The sequence below is a fragment of the Rattus norvegicus genome, chromosome 1 (genome assembly GCF_021556685.1).
Source record: "Rattus norvegicus strain SHRSP/BbbUtx chromosome 1, alternate assembly SHRSP_T2T, whole genome shotgun sequence".
Taxonomy (NCBI): domain Eukaryota; kingdom Metazoa; phylum Chordata; class Mammalia; order Rodentia; family Muridae; genus Rattus; species Rattus norvegicus.
Window position 1 is genome coordinate 208,298,641 of NC_141534.1, and position 21,169 is coordinate 208,319,809.

The following is a 21,169-nucleotide window of genomic DNA, read 5'->3' on the forward strand; positions in this document are numbered from 1 at the left end:
TATTAGGATTGTACCTTACTTACTCTAAAAATCACAACTTGCACATTTTTACCATATCTTTGTATAGTTGTGAGCAAGCCACCCGAAATCTATCAAAGAGACTCTCTCCATTTCTTAAAAGCTAGAACAGTCATAGTAGTGTGAAACCTACCTATATGTCCACAGGCATGTGGCTGGGTGTTCAACAAAGCATGTAGAAACCTGAGATGAGGGAAGGAAGGAAGGGATGGGGAGGGGAGGGGAAGGGAAGGGGTAGGAGAGGGAAAGAGAGAGAAGGAGAAAGAGAGAGTCTTAAAATGTACTATTACATATTTCTCCAGCCCTTATCTCACTTCTTTGAAATAATTCTTGACTCTGTTGATTTTCTTCTCTGGCTATCAGAAACATCTATAGAAACACAAATATGTTCTTCTGATTTTGGAGAGGTTGTGGACCGTAAAACACCCCAGATTCTACAAACTTATCTTCTGATTGAACAGCTGATAGGAAAGAAGAGACATAGCCAACTTAAGCAGCAATACACATTAAGAGTTTTTAAAACTAAGGATCTTTTCCAGCTGAGTCCCTAAGACCTTGACATAGGGTTGGTGACTCCTGCCTAGAGATGAATCTGAACCTTATAAAGGAGGTGCAGGTAGGTCATACATATCCTTACCACACCATTTGTGCTGCAGTGATGCCTTGGTCCTGAGGAGTACAGATGTGTCTGTTTGCTTCAGGTAATCCTGGCTTAAATCTAGATTGTTTTGGCTGTATGATGCAATCCAAAGTAGCCATGGCCCCAAGGGAGGCCTGCTCCAGGGCCCTGGCTGAGGTGACCTTGCAACTATCTGTCAAGTGGAAAGTGAAGGTGGAGAGGGGCTGGCCCCAAGGGCAGATGGGAAGGACAGGCTTCTCCTTGCTGTGGCAGGAGCTCGGTTGCTTTCCCAGTTGGAGCTCACTTCTCATTCAAGTAACTGTTGAGAACACAGCAGGAAAGAGTGCAGGGGCAGGTGTTCACTGCTAAAGTTCTCCAGAAAAGCATCTCAGATTTCTCCAACATTAGGGGCCATAACTGCCTGCTTTTCAGGCTGTGGTGACAAAGTATGTTTGGGAAAGGGACATTTTGTATACTAACCTTGTTAGAGTTGAGTCACACTGTGAGCTGGAGCAGGCAGGAGTCCAAGGTCCATGCTGTTCTGTTGCTTGTCTCAGCATGTCAACATTCTGAGGAGTTGCACACTCATTCAACTGTTCCTATGAACGCCTTGTTCCTCAAAAAAGTGTCTGTGATGGGCCCTCAAGTTCACCAGTGTACATTCTCACACTTCCTTCCCAAGACAAATGTTTGGGATGTTAAATGTCTTCAGTTTCCCCAGATACAGAAACAGTAGAGTTGGAAATGGCATCCTTGGTTTAGAAAAATACTTTATTTTCTTTAACTTTTAAATTTAAAGTTCAGAAGCAATGCAAGCATTTGTATTTCAACTTTTAAGATCTACACTCACTAATATTTATAATAAAGAGAGACAGACAGACAGACGGTATGCACACACAAACCCACACAGCTTTTTAGTACAGTAATTTCTCCTTTCATTTTATCCCTACCATTGGTTGTTGCCAATGCATCATCATAGCTTAAATTTTTTATTGTCAGAAATAGCATATTAAAAGAAATCTAGACTTATTGAGGACTTGCAAAATACTAGAGGGTTCTCCCACCCTTCATTCAGCCTCTGCCCAGTCCTTGAATCATGCTATTCTTCCTGTCCTTTGATCTCTCCCTTCTCAACTTTTAGGGTTTAAAACTTGACCTGCACCTACCCGGACAAAGCACATCAAACCAACATAGTTCCATGTTGAGAGATTTAAAAAGAGAAGAGTAGCAGAGGGGATAAGCACATGAAGGGAAAAGGAGGGGAGGGAAGGATGGGGAGAAAAGGGACAGGGACAGTGGGAAAGAGAGCAGAGAAACAAAGAACAAGGAGAATGAGTTGGGGGCAAGCAGCCTTTTTTGGTGTCAGGCACAGCTGGCTGTTGCCAGGGAACTGTGGGGCCAAGCATTCCTGGTTATTTCCAGGTAGCTGTGGGGGTGGAGGTTAGACAGAATACCAACATTAACCACAACCAGTTAGAGCCTGCTTACAAGTCTCATCACTCCCCCTTCAACTACATTCACTAGAGACTCTAAATCTTGATTTAGACCCAGGGTCTCTTAATATTTTCATCTTTGCCCAGATAATTCTGTTTTATAGTAACCTACTTCCATGATCCCCTCTTCCTATCCACATGTACAATTGCCTGTGGACCCCAGTCATAGGTGTGAACAGGATCCCCACTCAGTCTCTTCTCCTAGCCCCCATCTCTCTCTTCCCCCTTCCCTCCCTATTTCCCTCCCAGTCCTCCTCATCCATCCCCTCCCCCTCTCTCTGTCATCCACTGACTTGCACAAGCACTCGGCCACAACACTTTCCTAATATCCAGAGTTCATTAGAAACCATGGAATGGAACACTTGCCCAACAAAAAGACAAAACCAGTTATCAAGAACCAGAATCAACTTAGTCACTTTATTCCAGATATTTCAACACCAGCACAAAAACAAAACACAAATACTAAACATCAAGACAACATGCCTTTACCAGAAATTATCAAATCTTGAAGATAAGATACAAGAACGAATATCCCAATCAAAAATCCCAATATTAAAGAAATTCAGGAACAAAAAATCCACTAATTATGGGACACTATGTAAAGACTAAAACCTTTGAATACTAGGGACAGAGAAGAAACTGAGGGGGGGAATCAGAAAACTATTTTCAACAAAAGCATAATCTAAAGAAGGAGTTGTCTGTACAAAAAGCACACAGATCACCAAAAGGCAGAAACAGAAAAGAAAATCTCCCTGACACATAATTATCAAACACTAAATAAACAGAACAAAAAATATTAAAAGCTGCAAGAGAATAGTAGCATGGGCTGACTTCTGTGGTCTCTTAGGGTCTGTGAGACATCTGCCCAGGCTCTTCTGGTTTTCAGAGTCTCTGTTGAGAAGTCAGGTGTAATTCTGATAGGTCTGGCTTTATATTTCCTTGCCCTTTTCCCCTTGAAACTATTTTTTGCTTTATATATATATTTATTTACATATCAAATGATTCACCCCACTGCTTAGTCCTCCTCACAGGATTTCTCCCCGATCCTCTGACCCCTTCACCTGTGAGAGGGTTCCCCCCAACCCTGGTGTATCGAATCTCTGCAGGATTAAGCACATACTCTCCCACTAAGGCCAGACAAGGCCTCTGCTACATATGTGCCAGTAGCCTCAGATTAGACTGTGTATGCTGTTTGGTTGGTAGCTTAGTCTCTAGTAGCTCTCAAGGATCCAGGTTAGTTGACACTGTTGGCCTTCCTGTAGGGTTACCACCCACTTTAGGGCCTTCAATCTTTGCCCAAACTATTCTATAGGGGTCCCCTAACATCCATTCAATACTTGCCTGTGGATACCTTCATCTATTTCGGTTATCTGCTCTGATTCAGTCAGAGCCTCTCAGAAGACAAGTATGCTAGGCTCCTGTCTGCAAGTACAACATAGCAGCATTAATAGTGTCAGGAATCAATGGCCACCCATGGGATGGATCTTAGGTTAGGCTAGTCCCTGTTTGGCCATTCCTTCATCTTCATTTTTGTCCCTGAAATTCTTTTAGATAGAATCAATTAGGGGTCAAAAGTTTTGTAGGTGAGTTAGTGTCCCAACTCCTCCACTGGGGGTACTGTCTGGCTACTGGACATGATATCTTTAGGTTCCATAACAACACTTTGGAAATATAAGCTAAGGACAACCATATTGACTCCTGGGATGCTCCCCCATCCCAGGTCTCTGAAACTTACAACAGAAATTCCCATGCCCTTCCCACTCCTCATTCCCAGCAGCTGAATATTTCCAATCATTCTGATGGCTTCAGTGCCTCTCTGCTGCCCTTCCCCACAACTGATCCTGCCTCCCACTCCTTCCCTCCCAATCATATCCCCCTTCCCTCCCCCTGTCTCCCATGACTACTTTGTTCCCCCTTCTACATAGGATTGAAACATCCTCAATTGGGCCTTCCTTCTTGAGTAACTGCTTTGGGTCATGGGGTATATCCTGGGTGTTTTGTACATTTTGGCCAATATCTACTAATCAGTGAATACATATGTTGCATGTTCTTTTGGGTCTGGATTACCACAGGGGTCCTTGTTGTATGGTGCAACACCTTTCGTGTATATGCCCAAGAGTGACTCATTTTCAATCCCACCAGTGATAAAGGAGTGTTACCCTTGCCATATATTCTTGCCAGCATTGACTGTCCCTTCAGTTTTTATCTCAGCCACTCTAATGGCTGTCAGATGGAATCTCAGAGTTGTTGTGATTTGCATTTCCTTGATGACTAAGGATGCTGCATGTTACTTTAAGTGCTTCTCAGGCATTTCATATTCCTCTGTTAAGAATTCTCTGTTTATAGAGAAGCAAAGATTAAAACAGAGACAGAAGGAACACCCATTCAGAGCCTGCCCCACATGTGACCCATACATATACAGCCATCCAATTAGACAAGATGGATGAAGAAAAGAAGTGCAGGCCGACAGGAGCTGGATGTAGATTGCTCCTGAGAGACACAGCCAGAATACAGCAAATACAGAGGCGAATGCCAGCAGCAAACCACTGAACTGAGAATAGGACCCCCGTTGAAGGAATCAGAGAAAGAACTGGAAGAGCTTGAAGGGGCTCAAGACCCCTTATGAACAACAATGCGAAGCAACTAGAGCTTCCAGGGACTAAGCTACTACCTAAAGACTATACATGGACTGACCCTGGACTCTGACCTCATAGGAAGCAATGAATATCCTAGTAAGATCACCAGTGTAAGTGAAAGCCCTTGGTCTGCTAAGACTGAACCCCCAGTGAACGTGATTGTTGGGGGGAGGGCGGCAATGGGGGGAGGGTGGGGAGGGGAACACCCATAAAGAAGGGGAGGGGGAGGGATTAGGGGGATGTTTGCCCGGAAACCAGGAAAGGGAATAACATTCAAAATGTAAATAAGAAATACTCAAGTTAATAAAAAAAAAAGAATTCTGTTTAGCTCTGTGCCCCATTTTTTAAATTGTGTAACTTGGGTTGTTGGTGTCTAACATCTTGAGTTCTTTATGTATTCTAGATATTAGCCCTCTGTCAGATGCAGGGCTGATGAAGATCTTTTCTCAATCTGTAGGTTGTTTTGTCCTATTGCCAGTGTCCTCTGACTTAGAGAAGATTTTGCGTTTCTTGAGGCCCATTTATTAATTATTGAACTTAGAAAATGAACTGTTGGTGTTCTGTTCAGGAAGTTGTCCCCTGTAATAATGAGTTCAAGGCTATTCTCCACTTTCTATTCTATTACATTTAGTGTATCTGGTTTTATCTTGAGGTCTGTGATCCACTTGGATTGAGTTTTATGTAGGGTGATCAGTATGGATCTATTTGTATTCTCCTGCATTCAGACATCCCATTAGGCAAGCACTAATTCTTGAAGATACTTTTTTTGTTTGTTTTTGTCTTCTTTATCAAAAAGCGAGTGTCCATAGATGCATGGGTTTATTTCAGAGTGATACTTTGAATTCTTCCTTCCCAATTTCTATTGCCCTGGTCTCCTTTAGTTGTCTTATTGCACTACCTAAGACTACAAGTACTATACTAAAGAGATAAGGAGAGAGTGGACAGTCTTGTCTTTTCCCTAATTTTAATGCAATTAATTTAAGTTCTCTCCATTTATTTTGATGTTCATTATTGAATTGCTACATATTGCCTTTATTGTGTTTAGTTATCTGCCTTGTATCCCTGCTCTGTCCAAGACCTTTCTCTAGGGCGTGTTTGATTCTTTTTTTCTAGAGCTTTTAGATGTACTTTTAATTCATTAGTATATTATCTCTCCAATTTCTTTATGAGCACTTTGTGTTACGAACTTTCCTCTTAGCACTGTTTTCATAGTATCCCATAGGTTTGGGTGTGTCAACCCCTCAGGACACAATAACCCAGAAGCAGTCTAGAACAGGATCATTTCAGTTTCTCTCTACATCTGAAGCTGACCTGGTCCTACAGCTCTGTGTACCCAAATCCCTTGGGGGAGAGAACAGGACTCTCAGAAGTGTGGACAATCCTGAGAACTCAGGGGCGAACACCACTTCTGCACATATTTCTGGCCCAAGAGGAACCTGCCTAGACCCCTCTGGACACAGGAACCTAGGAACAGTCAGGGACAAGATCCTTCGGGTCTCTGCCTGTGCCCAGTGCTGAAAGCCAGTCTCTGAGAGCTCTGACACACCTGAGAGTAGAGTTACGACTGCCAATTCTGCTCTGAGGGGTCTGCCTAGAGCCCTCAGGACACAGGAACCCAGTAGGTGTCTGGGGGCAAGATCTTTCTGGCTTATGCCTGGGCCTGGAACTGACCCTGTGACACAGCTGTCTGTAACCAGATACCATTGGGAGAGATCAGGACTCTCAGAAGTGTGGGCAATCCTGAAAGCATGGGGAAGACCACCACTTCTCAAATTCTTGGCCCAAGAGGAACCTACCAGGAGTCTTCTAGACACAGGAACCAAGGAGGAGTCTGGGACAGGATACTTCCAGCTTCCAAATGTGCCTGGAGCTGACCCTGTGACACAGCACTCTGTACTCAGATCCCACTGGAAGAAACCTGGTCTCCAGCATTGCTGACACATAGAATTCCAAGAAGTTCAAGCCACTGTCAGAGACAGCAAGAAGAGCTAACACCAGAGACATGATGGCTAAAGGCAAGCACAGGAAACTAAGCAACAGAAACCAAGACTACTTAGCATCGCCAGAGCCCAGTTCTCCCAACAAAGCAAATAATGGATACAGCAATACACTGGAAAAGCAAGATTTGGATTTAAAATCACATCTCATGATGCTGATAGAAGACTTGGAGAAGGACATAAATAATTCCCTTAAAGAAATACAGAACAACACAGGTAAACAAGTACAAGCCCTTAAAGAGAAAACACAAAAATCCCTTAAAGAATTAAAGGAAAACATAACCAAACAAGTAAAGGAATTGAACAAAAACCATCCAGGATCTAAAATGGGAATAGAAAAACTAAAGAAATCACAAAGGGAGTCTCCGGAAATAGAAAACATAGAAAAGAGATCAGGAGACACACATGCACGCATCAACAACAGAATGCAAGGAATAGAAAAGAGAATCTCAGGGACAGAAGATACCAGAGAAAACATTGATCCAACCATCAAGGAAAATGTAAAATGAAAAATCTCTTAATCATAAGCCTCCAGAAAATCCAGGACACAATGAGAAAATCAAGCATAAAGAGGAGAGGTATATAAAGAAATGTTGAACATCTTTAGTCATAAGGGAAATGCAAATCAAAACAACCCTGAGATTTCACCTCACACCAGTCAGAATGGCTAAGATCAAAAATGCAGGTGACAGCAGATGCTGGGGAGGATGTGGAGAAAGAGGAACACTCCTCCATTGTTGGTGGGATTGCAGACTGGTACAACCATTCTGGAAATCAGTCTGCAGGTTCCTCAGAAAATTGGACATTGAACTACCTGAGGACACAGCTATACCTTTCTTAGGCATATACCCAAAAGATGCCCCAACATATAACAAAGACATGTGCTCCACTACGTTCATAGCAGCCATATTTATAATAGCCAGAAGCTGGAAAGAACCCAGATGCCCTTCAACAGAGGAATGGATACAGAAAATGTGGTACATCTATACAATGGAATATTACTCAGCTATCAAAAACAATTACTTTATGAAATTCATAGACAAATGGATGGAACTGGAAAATATCATCCTGAGTGAGGTAACCCAATCACAGAAAAACACACATGGTATGCACTCATTGATAAGTGGCTATTAGCCCAAATGCTTGAATTACCCTAGATGCACAGAACACATGAAACTCAAGACAGATGAGAAACATGTGAATGCTTCACTCCGTCTTTAAAAGGGGAACACGAATACCCTTGGGAGGGAATAGGGAGGCAAAGTTTAGAACAGAGGCAGAAGGAACACCCATTCAGAGCCAGCCGCACATGTGGCCCATATATATATATATATATATATATATATATATATATATATATATAGTCACCAAACTAGATAAGATGGATGAAGCAAAAAAGTGCAGGCCGACATGAACCGGATGTAGATCTCTCCTGAGAGACACACCCAGAATACGGCAAATACATAGGCAAATGCCATCATTAAACCACTGAACTTAGAATAGGACCCCCATTGAAGGAATCTTAGAAAGGACTGAAAGAGCTTGAAGGGGCTTGAGACCCCACCTGAAGAACAATGCCAACCAACCAGAGCTCCCAGGGACTAAGCCACTACCCAAAGACTATACATGAACTGACCCTGGGCTCCAACCTCATAGGTAGCAATGAATAGCCTAGTAAGAGCACCAGTGGAAGGGGAAGCCCTTGGTCCTGCCAAGACTGAACTCCCAGTGATCGTGATTGTAGGGAGGAGGGCAGTAATGGGGGGAGGATGGGGAGGGGAACACCCGTATAGAAGGGGAGGGGTAGGGGTTAGGGGGATGTTGTCCCGGAAACCGGGAAAGGGAATAACAATCGAAATGTAAATAACAAATACCCAAGTAAATAAAGATGAAAAAAAGAAAAAAAAAGATGAGAGGTACAGAAGACCAAAATTCCAAACTTAAAGGACCAGTAAATATCTGCAACAAAATTATAGAAGAAAACTTACCTAACCTAAAGAAAGGGATGCCAATAACATGCAAGAAGCCTACAGAACTCCAAATAGATTGGACCAGAAAAGAAATTCCTCCCGTCACATAATAGTCAAAACACCAAATGCACCAAACAAAGAAAGAATTTTAGAAGCAGTAAGGGGGAAAGAGCAAGTAACATATAAAGGAAGACTTATCAGAATTACACTAAACTTTTCAACAAAGACTATAAAAGCTATGAGATCCTTGATAGATGTCACATATATCATAAAAGAACACGAATGCCAACCTAGCCTACTATATCCAGCAAAATGCCCAATTACCATAGTTGGGGAAACAGATATTCCATAACAGACGAAATTTACACAATGCCTTTCCCCAAATCCAGCCCTACAAAAGATAATAGATGGAAAATTACCACACAACAAGGGAAACTGCACCACAGAACAAGAAAGAAAATAATATTCTTTTAATAAACCCAAAAGAAGACAGCCACACAAACATAATTCGAACTCTAACAACAAAAATAACAGCAAACAATGTAAGTATTCCTTAATAACTCATAAAAATCGATGGACACCTCATAAGCAACACCCCACAAGCAAACTTGAGCGTCCGGACCACACGTAAGACCAACTTTTCTGCTGCTAGCAACCTGCATGTTGAACTCAGGACACACAGAGGCAAAATTCCTCTAGGACCGGAAACTTCCAGTATTTAGCAGGAGTCCCAAACCTGCGGATCACTGCCTGCAGCAGCTCTCTGCTCCCTAACCCCATGAGAGAGAGCCCTCACAGCCTGGACAGGTGGGCACTCCTGAGACTGCAGAGCAGAAGAGGCCACCAACACTGCCCACACCTGCCCACATCCCTGGCCTAAGAGGAAACTGTATACGGCCTCTGGGTTCCCTTAGAAGAGGGCCCAGGAGCAGAAGGTCCGCTGCGTCTGAGACACTGCCAGAACCTGAAGGGACGGACAGGATAAACAGTTCTCTGCACCCAAATCCCATGGGAGGGAGAGCTAAACCTTCAGAGACACTCCTGGGAAACCAGAAGAGACTGCACTCTGCACACATTACTGATTCCAGAGGAAAACACCAAACGCCATCTGGAACCCTGGTGCACGGAAGCTCCCGGAAAGGGCGGCACAGATCTTCCTGGTTGCAGCTGCCACGGAGAGCTCATACGCAACACCCCATGAGCAAACTTTAGCCTCGGGACCACAGGTAAGACCAACTTTTCTACTGCAAGCAACTTGCCTGGTGAACTCAAGACACAGACCCACAGGAACAGCTGAAGGTCTGTAGATAGGAAAAACTACATGCCCGAAGGCAGAACACTCTGTCCCCATAACTGGCTGAAAGAAAACAGGAAAACAGGACTACAGCACTCCTGACACACAGGCTTATAGGACAGTCTAGCCACTGTCAGAAATAGCAGAACAAAGTAACACTAGAGATAATCTGATGGCGAGAGGCAAGCGCAGGAACCCAAGCAACAGAAACCAAGAATACATGGCATCATCAGAGCCCAATTCTCCCACCAAAGCAAACACGGAATATCCAAACACACCAGAAAAGCATGATCTAGTTTCAAAATCATATTTGATCATGATGCTGGAGGACTTCAAGAAAGACGTGAAGAACTCCCTTAGAGAAACACAGGAAAACATTAATAATCAAGTAGAAGCCTACAGAGAGGAATCGCAAAAATCCCTGAAAGAATTCCAGGAAAACATAAATAAACAAGTAGAAGCCCATAGAGAGGAGTCACAAAATCCCTGAAAGAATTCCAGGAAAACACAATCAAACAGTTGAAGGAATTAAAAATAGAAATAGAAGCAATCAAGAAAGAACACATGGAAACAACCCTGGATATAGAAACCAAAAGAAGAGACAAGGAGCTGTAGATACGAGCTTCACCAACAGAATACAAGAGATGGAAGAGAGAATCTCAGGAGCAGAAGATTCCATAGAAATCATCAACTCAACTGTCAAAGATAATGTAAAGCGGAAAAAGCTACTGGTCCAAATCATACAGGAAACCCCGGATTCAATGAGAAGATCAAACCTAAGGATAATAGGTATAGAAGAGAGTGAAGACTCCCAGCTCAAAGGACCAGTAAATATCTTCAACAAAATCATAGAAGAAAACTTCCCTAACCTAAAGAAAGAGATACCCATAAGCATACAAGAAGCCTACAGAACGCCAAATAGATTTGACCAGAAAAGAAACTCCTCCCGTCACATAATAGTCAAAACACCAAATGCACAAAATAAGAAAGAATATTAAAATCAATAAGGGAAAAAGTTCAAGTAACATATAAAGGCAGACCTATCAGAATCACACCAGACTTTTCGCCAGAAATGTTGAAAGCCAGAAGATCCTGGACAGATGTCATACAGACCTTAAGAGAACACAAATGCCAGCCCAGGTTACTATATCCTGCAAAGCTCTCAATTAACATAGATGGAGAAACCAAGATATTATATGACAAACCCAAATTTACACAATGTCTTTCTACAAATCCAGCACTACAAAGATAATAAATGGTAAAGCCCAACATAAGGAGGCAAGCTATACCCTAGAAAAAGCAAGAAACTAATCATCTTGGCAACAAAACAAAGGGAAGAAAAGCACACAAACATAACCTCATATCCAAATATGAATATAGCAGGAAGCAATAATCACTACTCCTTAATATCTCTCAACATCAATGGTCTCAACTCTCCAATAAAAAAAAAAAAACATAGATTAACAAACTGGATACACAACGAGGAACCTGCATTCTGCTGCCTACAGGAAACACACCTCAGAGACAAAGACAGATACTACCTCAGAGTGAAAGGCTGGAAAACAATTTTCCAAGCAAATGGTCTGAAGAAGCAAGCTGAAGTAGCCATTCTAATATCAAATAAAATGAATTTTCAACTAAAATTCATCAAAAAACACAAGGAAGGACACTTCATATTAATCAATGGAAAAATCCACCAAGATGAACTCTCAATTCTAAATATCTATGCCCCAAATACAAGGGGACCTACATACGTAAAAGAAACCTTACTAAAGCTCAAAACACACATTGAACCTCACACAATAATAGTAGGAGATTTCAATACCCCATTCTCATCAATGGACAGATCATGGAAACAGAAATTAAACAGAGACGTAGACAGACTAAGAGAAGTCATGAGCCAAGTGGACTTAACAGATATTTATAGAACATTCTATCCTAAAGCAAAAGGATATACCTTCTTCTCACAACCTTATGGTACTTTCTCCAAAATTGACCATATAATTGGTCAAAAAACGGGCCTCAACAGGTAGAGAAAGAAATAATCCCATGCATGCAATCACACTACCATGGCCTAAAGCTGGTCTTCAATAACAATAAGGGAAGAATGCCCATATATACATGGAAATTGAACAATGCTCTACTCAATGATAACCTGATCAAGGAAGAAATAAAGAAAGAAATTAAAGACTTTTTAGAATTTAATGAAAATGAAGATACAACATACCCAAACTTATGGGACACAATGAAAGCTGTGCTAAGAGGAAAACTCATAGCGCTGAGTGCCTGCAGAAAGAAACAGGAAAGAGCATATGTCAGCAGCTTGACAGCACACCTAAAAGCTCTAGAACAAAAAGAAGCAAATAAACCCATGACGAGTAGAAGGCAGGAAATAATCAAACTCAGAGCTGAAATCAGCCAAGTAGAAACAAAAATTACCATAGAAAGAATCAACAGAACCAAAAGTCGGTTCTTTGAGAAAATCAACAAGATAGGTAAACACTTAGCCAGACTAACGAGCGGACACAGAGAGTCTGTCCAAATTAACAAAATCAGAAATGAAAAGAGAGACATAACTACAGATTCAGAGGAAATTCAAAAAATCATCAGATCTTACTAAAAAAGCCTATATTCAACAAAACTTGAAAATCTGCAGGAAATGGACAATTTCCTAGACAGATATCAGGTACCAAAGTTAAATCAGGAACAGGTAAACCAGTTAAACAATCCCATAACTCCTAAGGAAATAGAAGCAGTCATTAAGGGTCATCCAACCAAAAAGAGCCCAGGTCCAGACGGGTTTAGGGCAGAATTCTATCAGACCTTCATAGAAGACCTCATACCAATATTATCCAAATGATTCCACAAAATTGAAACAGATGGAGCACTACCGAATTCCTTCTATGAAGCCACAATTACTCTTATACCTAAACCACACAAAGACCCAACAAAGAAAGAGAACTTCAGACCAATTTCTCTTATGAATATCGACGCAAAAATACTCAAGAAAATTCTGGAAAACCAAATCCAAGAGCACATCAAAGCAACCATCCACCATGATCAAGTAGGCTTTATCCCAGGCATGTAGGGATGGTTTAATATATGGAAAACCGTCAACTTGATCCATTATATAAACAAACTGAAAGAACAAAACCACATGATCATTTCATTAGATGCTGAGAAAGCATTTGACAAAATTCAACACCCCTTCATGATAAAAGTCCTGGAAAGAATAGGAATTCAAGGCCCATAACTAAACATAGTAAAAGCCATATACTGCAAACCAGTTGCTAACATTAAACTAAATGGAGAGAAACTTGAAGCAATCCCACTAAAATCAGGGACTAGACAAGGGTGCCCACTCTCTCCCTACTTATTCAATATAGTTCTTGAAGTTCTAGCCAGAGCAATAAGACAACAAAAGGAGGTCAAGTGGATACAGATCGGAAAAGAAGAAGTCAAAATATCACTATTTGCAGATGATATGATAGTATATTTAACTGATCCCAAAAGTTCCACCAGAGAACAACTAAAGCTGATAAACAACGTCAGCAAAGTGGCTGGGTATAAAATAATTCAGTAGCCTTCCTCTACACAAAAGAGAAACAAGCCGAGAAAGAAATTAGGGAAACTACACCCTTCATAATAGACCCAAATAATATGAAGTACCTCGGTGTGACTTTAACCAAGCAAGTAAAAGATCTGTACAATAAGAACTTCAAGACTCTGAAGAAAGAAATTGAAGAAGACCTCAGAAGATGGAAAGATCTCCCATGCTCATGGATTGGCAGGATTAATATACTAAAAATGGCCATTTTACCAAAAGCAATCTACAGATTCAATGCAATCCCCATCAAAATACCAATCCAATTCTTCAAAGAGTTAGTCAGAACAATTTGCAAATTCATCTGGAATAACAAAAAACCCAGGATAGCTAAAACTGTCCTCAACAATAAAAGGACTTCAGGGGGAATCACTATCCCTGAACTCAAGCAGTATTACAGAGCAATAGTGATAAAAACTGCATGGTATTGGTACAGAGACAGACAGATAGTCCAATGGAACAGAACTGAAGACCCAGAAATGAACCCACACATCTATGGGCACTTGATTTTTGACAAAGGAGCCAAAACCATCTAATGGAAAAAGGATAGCATTTTCAGCAAATGGTGCTGGTTCAACTGGAGGTCAACATGTAGAAGAATGCAGATCGATCCATGCTTATCACCCTGTACAAAGCTTAAGTCCAAGTGGATCAAGGACTTCCACATCAAACCAGATACACTCAAACTAATAGAAGAAAAACTAGTGAAGCATCTGGAACACATGGGCACTGGAAAAAATTTCCTGAACAAAACACCAATGGCTTATGCTCTAAGATCAAGAATCGACAAATTGTATCTCATAAACCTGCAAAGCTTGTGTAAGGCAAAGGACACTGTGGTTAGGACAAAATGGCAACCAACAGATTGGGAAAAGATCTTTACCAATCCTACAACAGATAGAGGCCTTATATCCAAAATATACAAAGAACTCAAGAAGTTAGACCACAGGGAGACAAATAACCCTATTAAAAAATGGGGTTCAGAGCTAAACAAAGAATTCACAGCTGAGGAATGCCGAATGGCTGAGAAACACCTAAAGAAATGTTCAACATCTTTAGTCATAAGGGAAATGCAAATCAAAACAACCCTGAGATTTCACCTCACACCAGTCAGAATGGCTAAGATCAAAAACTCAGGGGACAGTAAATGCTGGCGAGGATGTGGAGAAAGAGGAACACTCCTCCATTGTTGGTGGGATTGCAGACTGGTCCAACCATTCTGGAAATCAGCCTGCAGGTTCCTCAGAAAATTGGACATTGAACTGCCTGAGGATCCAGGTATACCTCTCTTGGGCATATACCCAAAAGATGCCCCAACATATAAAAAAGACATGTGCTCCACTATGTTCATAGCAGCCTTATTTATAATAGCCAGAAGCTGGAAAGAACCCAGATGCCCTTCAACAGAGGAATGGATTTAGAAAATATGGTACATCTACACAATGGAATATTACTCAGCTATCAAAAACAAAGACTTTATGAAATTCGTAAGCAAATGGATGGAACTGGAAAATATCATCCTGAGTGAGGTAACCCATTCACAGAAAAACACACATGATATGCACTCATTGATAAGTGGCTATTAACCCAAATGCTTGAATTACACTAGATGCCTAGAACACATGAAACTCAAGATGGATGAACAAAATGTGAATACTTCACTCCTTCTTTTAAAGGGGAACAAGAATATCCTTGGCAGGGAATAGAGAGGCAAAGATTAAAACAGACACAGAAGGAACACCCATTCAAAGCCTGCCCCACATGTGGCCCATACATATACAGCCACCCAATTAGACAAGATGGATGAAGCAAAGAAGTGCAGGCCAACAGGAGCCGGATGTAGATTGCTCCTGAGAGACACAGCCAGAATACAGCAAATACAGAGGCGAATGCCAGCAGCAAACCACTGAACTGAGAATAGGACCCCCGTTGAAGGAATCAGAGAAAGAACTGGAAGAGCTTGAAGGGGCTCGAGACCCCATATGTACAACAATGCTAAGCAACCAGAGCTTCCAGGGACTAAGCCACTACCTAAAGACTATACATGGACTGACCCTGGACTCTGACCTCATAGGTAGCAATGAATATCCACCAGTGGAAGGGGAAGCCCTGGGTCCTGCTAAGACTGAACGCCCAGTGAATTAGATTGTTGGGGGGAGGGCGGCAATGGGGGGAGGATGGGGAGGGGAACACCCATATAGAAGGGGAGGGGGAGGGATTAGGGGGATGTTTGCCCAGAAACCGGGAAAGGGAATAACACTCGAAATGTAAATAAGAAATACACAAGTTAATAATAATAATAATAATAATAAAAAGCTTTGCAAATGAAAACAAATCGATGGACACAATTCCCCAATAAAAAGAAATAGAATGTGACACCACCTGGACCTGAAGGGAAGCAGTCAACAGTTCTCTGCACCCAAACGCCATGAGAGGGAGAGCTAAACCTTCACAGGGGCAGACACACCTGGGAAGCCAGAAGAGACTACACTGTGCCCACATTTCTGACTCCAGAGGAAAACAACTAATGCCATCTGGGACCCTGGTGCACGGGAAAAGCGGCCCAGGCCCTCCTGGTCACCGCCCTCACTGAGAGCTCAAAAGCAGCCACCCACGAGCAAACTTGAGCCATGGGACCACAGGTAAGACCAACTTTTCTGCTCCAAGAGACCTACCTGGTGGACTCAGGACACACAGGGGCAAAATTCTTCTGGGACCAGACACTTCCAGTTTTAAGCTGGAGCCGCAACCTTGCTGATTCAGGCCCATAGCTCACTGCCCCCAAACCCCTTGGGAGAGAGAGCTCACCGCCCAGAAAGTTGGGCACTCCTGAGACTGCAGAGCAGGAGAGACCACCAATACTGCCTAGCCTTGCCCACATCCCTGGCCCAAGAGGAAACTGTATACAGCCTCTGGGAACCGGGAGATGGGGCACTCAAACTGCAGATCTCCCGCAGTCCAGACACCTTCTGGACCTGAAGGGAACTGGTCAACAGTTCTCTGCACCCAAATCCCGTGGGAGGGAGAGCTAAACTTTCAGAGGGGCAGACACACCTGGGAAGCCAGAAGAGACTACACTCTATCCAAATTTCTGACTCTAGAGGAAAATACCTAACACCATCTTGGACCCAGTGCACGGAGGCCCCGGGAAAAGGCGACGCAGGCCCTCCTGGTTGCTGCCCTCACAGAGAGCTCAAAAGCAGCCCCCACAAGTAATGTGAGCTGCCAGGCCACAGGAATGACCAACTTTTCTGCTCCAAGCAACCTGCCTGGTTGACTCAGGACACAGGCCCACAGAAACATCTGAAGACCAGGAGACAGGAAAGACTACACACCCAAAAGCAGAATGCTCTGTTCCCATAACTGGCTGAAAGAAAACAGGAAAACAGGTCTACAGCACTCCTGACACACAGGCCTATAGGAAGGTCTAGCCACTGTCAGAAATAGCAGAACAAGCTAACAGCAGAGAAAACCTGATGGCAAGAGGCAAGCGCAGGAACCCAAGCAACAGAAACCAAGACTACATGGCATCATCGGAGCCCAATTCTCCCACCAAAGCAAACACTGAATATCCAAACACACCAGAAAAGCAAGATCTAGGTTTAAAATCACATTTGATCATGATGATGGAGGACTTCAAGAAAGACAAAAAGAATTCCCTTAGAGAAACACAGGAAAACATAAATAAACAAGTAAAAGCCTATAGAGAGGAATCACAAAAATCCGTGAAAGAATTCCAGGAAAACACAATCAAACAGGTGAAGGAATTAAAAATGGAAATAGAAGCAATAAAGAAAGGACACATGGAAACAACCCTGGATACAGAAAACAGAAGGAAGAGACAAGGAGCTGTAGATACAAGCATCATCAACAGAATACAAGAGACAGAAAAGAGAATCTCTGGAGCAGAAGATTCCATAGAAATCGACACAACAGTCAAAGATAATGTGAAATGGAAAAAGCTACTGGTCCAAAACATACAGGAAATCCAGGACTCAATGAGAAGATCAAACCTAAGGATAATAGGTATAGAAGAGAGTGAAGACTCCCAGCTCAAAGGACCAGTAAATATCTTCAACAAAATCATAGATGAAAACTTCCCTAACCTAAAGAAAAAGATGCCCATAAACATACAAGAAGCATACAGAACTCCAAATAGATTGGACCAGAAAAGAAACACCTACTGTCAAAGAAGGTCAAAACACCAAATGCACAAAATAAAGAAAGAATATTAAAATCAGTAAGGGAAAAAGGTCAAGTAACATATAAAGGCAGACCTATCAGAATCACACCAGACTTCTCACCAGACACTATGAAAGCCAGAAGATCCTGGACAGATGTCATACAGACCCTAAGAGAACACAAATGCCAGCCCAGGTTACTGTATCCTGCAAAACTCTCAATTAACATAGATGGAGAAACAAAGATATTCCATGACAAAAGCAAATTTACACAATATCTTTCTACAAATCCAGCACTACAAAGGATAATAAATGGTAAAGCCCAACATAAGGAGGCAAGCTACACTCTAGAAGAAGCAAGAAACTAATTGTCTTAGCAACAAAACAAAGAGAAGAAAAGCATACAAACATAATCTCACATCCATATATGAATATAACAGGAAGCAATAATCACTATTCCTTATTATCTCTCAACATCAATGGTCTCAACTCTCCAATAAAAAGGCATAGATTAACAAACTGGATATGCAATGAGGACCCTGCATTCTGCTGCCTACAGGAAACACACCTCAGAGACAAAGACAGATACTACCTCAGAGTGAAAGGCTGGAAAACAACTTTCCAAGCAAATGGTCAGAAGAAGCAAGCTGGAGTAGCCATTCTAATATCGAATAAAATCGATTTTCAACTAAAAGTCATCAAAAAAGGTAAGGAAGGGCACTTCACATTTATCAAAGGAAAATCCACCAAGATGAACTCTCAATCCTAAATGTCTATGCCCCAAATACAAGGGCACCTACATACATAAAAGAAACCTTACTAAAGCTCAAAGCACACATTGCACCTCACACAAAAATAATAGGAGATTTCAACACCCCACTCTCATCAATGGACAGGTCATGGAAACAGACATTAAACAGAGACATAGATAGACTAAGAGAAATCATGAACCAAATGTATTTAACAGATATTTATAGAACAATCTATGTTAAAACAAAAGGATATACCTTCTCACAACCTCATGGTACTTTATCCAAAACTGACCATATAATTGGTCATAAAACAGGCCTCAACAGATACAAAAAGATAGAAATAATCCCATGTGTCCTACCAGACCACCACAGGCTAAAGCTGGTCTTCAATAACAATAAGGGAAGAACGCCCACAAATACATGGAAGTTGAACAATCCTCTACTCAATGATAACCTGGTCAAGGAAGAAATAGAGAAAGAAGTAAAGACTTCTTAGAATTTAATGAAAATGAAGGTACAACATACCTAAACTTATGGGACACAATGAAAGCTGTACTAAGAGGAAAACTCATAGCTCTGAGTGCCTGCAGAAAGAAACAGGAGAGAGTATATGTCAGCAGCTTGACAGCACACCTAAAAGCTCTAGAACAAAAAGAAGCAAATACACCCAGGAGGAGTAGAAGGCAGGAAATAATCAAACTCAGCTGAAATCAATCAAGTAGGTACAATAACGACCATACAAAGAATCAACAGAACCAAAAGTTGGTTCTTTGAGAAAATCAACAAGATAGATAAACCGTTAGCCAGACTAACAAGAGGACAGAGAGAGTGTGTCCAAATTAACAAAATCAGAAATGAAAAGGGAGGCATAACTACAGATTCAGAGGAAATTCAAAAAACCATCAGATCCTACTACAAAAGCCTATTTCAACAAAACTTGAAAATCTGCAGGAAATGGACAATTGTCGAGACAGATACCAGCTACTGAAGTTAAATCAGGAACAGATGAACCATTTAAACAACCCCATAACTTCTAATGAAATAGAAGCAGTTATTAAAATTCTCCTAACCAAAAAAAGCCCAGGTACAGGTGGATTCAGTGTAGAATTCTATCAGACCTTCATAGAAGACCTCATGCCAATACTGTCCAAACTCTTCCACAAAATTGAAACAGACAAACTGCCAAATTCCTTCTATGAAGCCACAATTACTCTTATACCTAAACCACACAAAGACCCAACAAAGAAAGAGAACTTCAGACCAACTTCCCTTATGAATGTTGACACTAAAATACTCAATAAAATCTTGCAAACCAAATCCAAGAACACATCAAAATGATCATCCATCATGATCAAGTAGGCTTCATCCCAGGGATGCAGGCATGGTTTAATATATGAAAATACATCAATGTAATCCACTATATAAACAAAGTCAAAGATCAGAACCACATAATCATTTCATTAGATGTGGAGAAAGCATTTGACAAAATTCTCCACACCTTCATGTTAAAAGTCCTGGAAAGAATAGGAATTCAAGGCCCAAAACTAAACATGGTAAAAACAACATACAGCAAACCAGTAGCAAACATCAAACTAAACAGAGAGCAACTTGAAGCAATCCAACTAAAATCAGGGGCTCAACAGGCTGTCCACTCGCTCCCTATTTATTTAATATAGTAATAGAAGTGCTAGCCGGAGCAATCAGAGAGCAAAAGGAAGTCAAATGGATACAAATTCGAAGGGAAGAAATAATAATATCAATATTTCCTGGTGATATTATAGTATACTTAAGTGAACCCAAAAGTTCTACTTCTTGACCTAATAAACAACTATAGCAAAGTGTCGTGGTACAAAATCAACTCAAACAAATCAGTGGCCTTCCTCTACTCAAAGGATAAACAGGCTGAGAAAGAAATTAAGGAAATGACACCCTTCACAATAGTCCCAAAATACATAAAATATCTTGGTGATACTTTAACCAAGCAAGTGAACGATCTGTATGACAAGAATTTCAAGTCTCTGAAGTGAGAAATTGAGGAAGATCTCAGTAGATGGAAAGATCTTCCAGGCTCATGAGTTGTCAGGATTAATATAGTAAAATGGCCATTTTGCCAAAAGCAATCTACAGATTCATTGAAATCCCCACAAAATTGCTACTCAATTCTTTATAGAGATAGAAAGAGCAATTTACAAATTCATTTGGAAAAACAAAAAACCCAGGATAGCGAAAAACACTCAACAATAAAAGAACTTCCGGGGAATCACCATCCCTGACTTCAAGAAATATTACAGAGTAATAGTCATAAAAAAATGTACTGGAATTGGTACAAAGACAGGCAGATAGATCAGTGGAACAGAATTGAAGACCCAGAAATGAAACCTCACACCTATGGTCAGTTGATCTTTGACAAAGGAGCTAAAACCATCCAATGGAAGAAAGATAACATTTTCAACAAATGGTGCTGGTTTAACTAGACATCAGCATGTAGAAGAATGCAAATCGATCCATTCTTATTGCCCTGTACAAACCTTAAGTCCAAGTAGATCAAGGGCCTCCATATCAAACCAGATACACTCAAATTAATAGAAGAAAAAGTGGGGAAGAG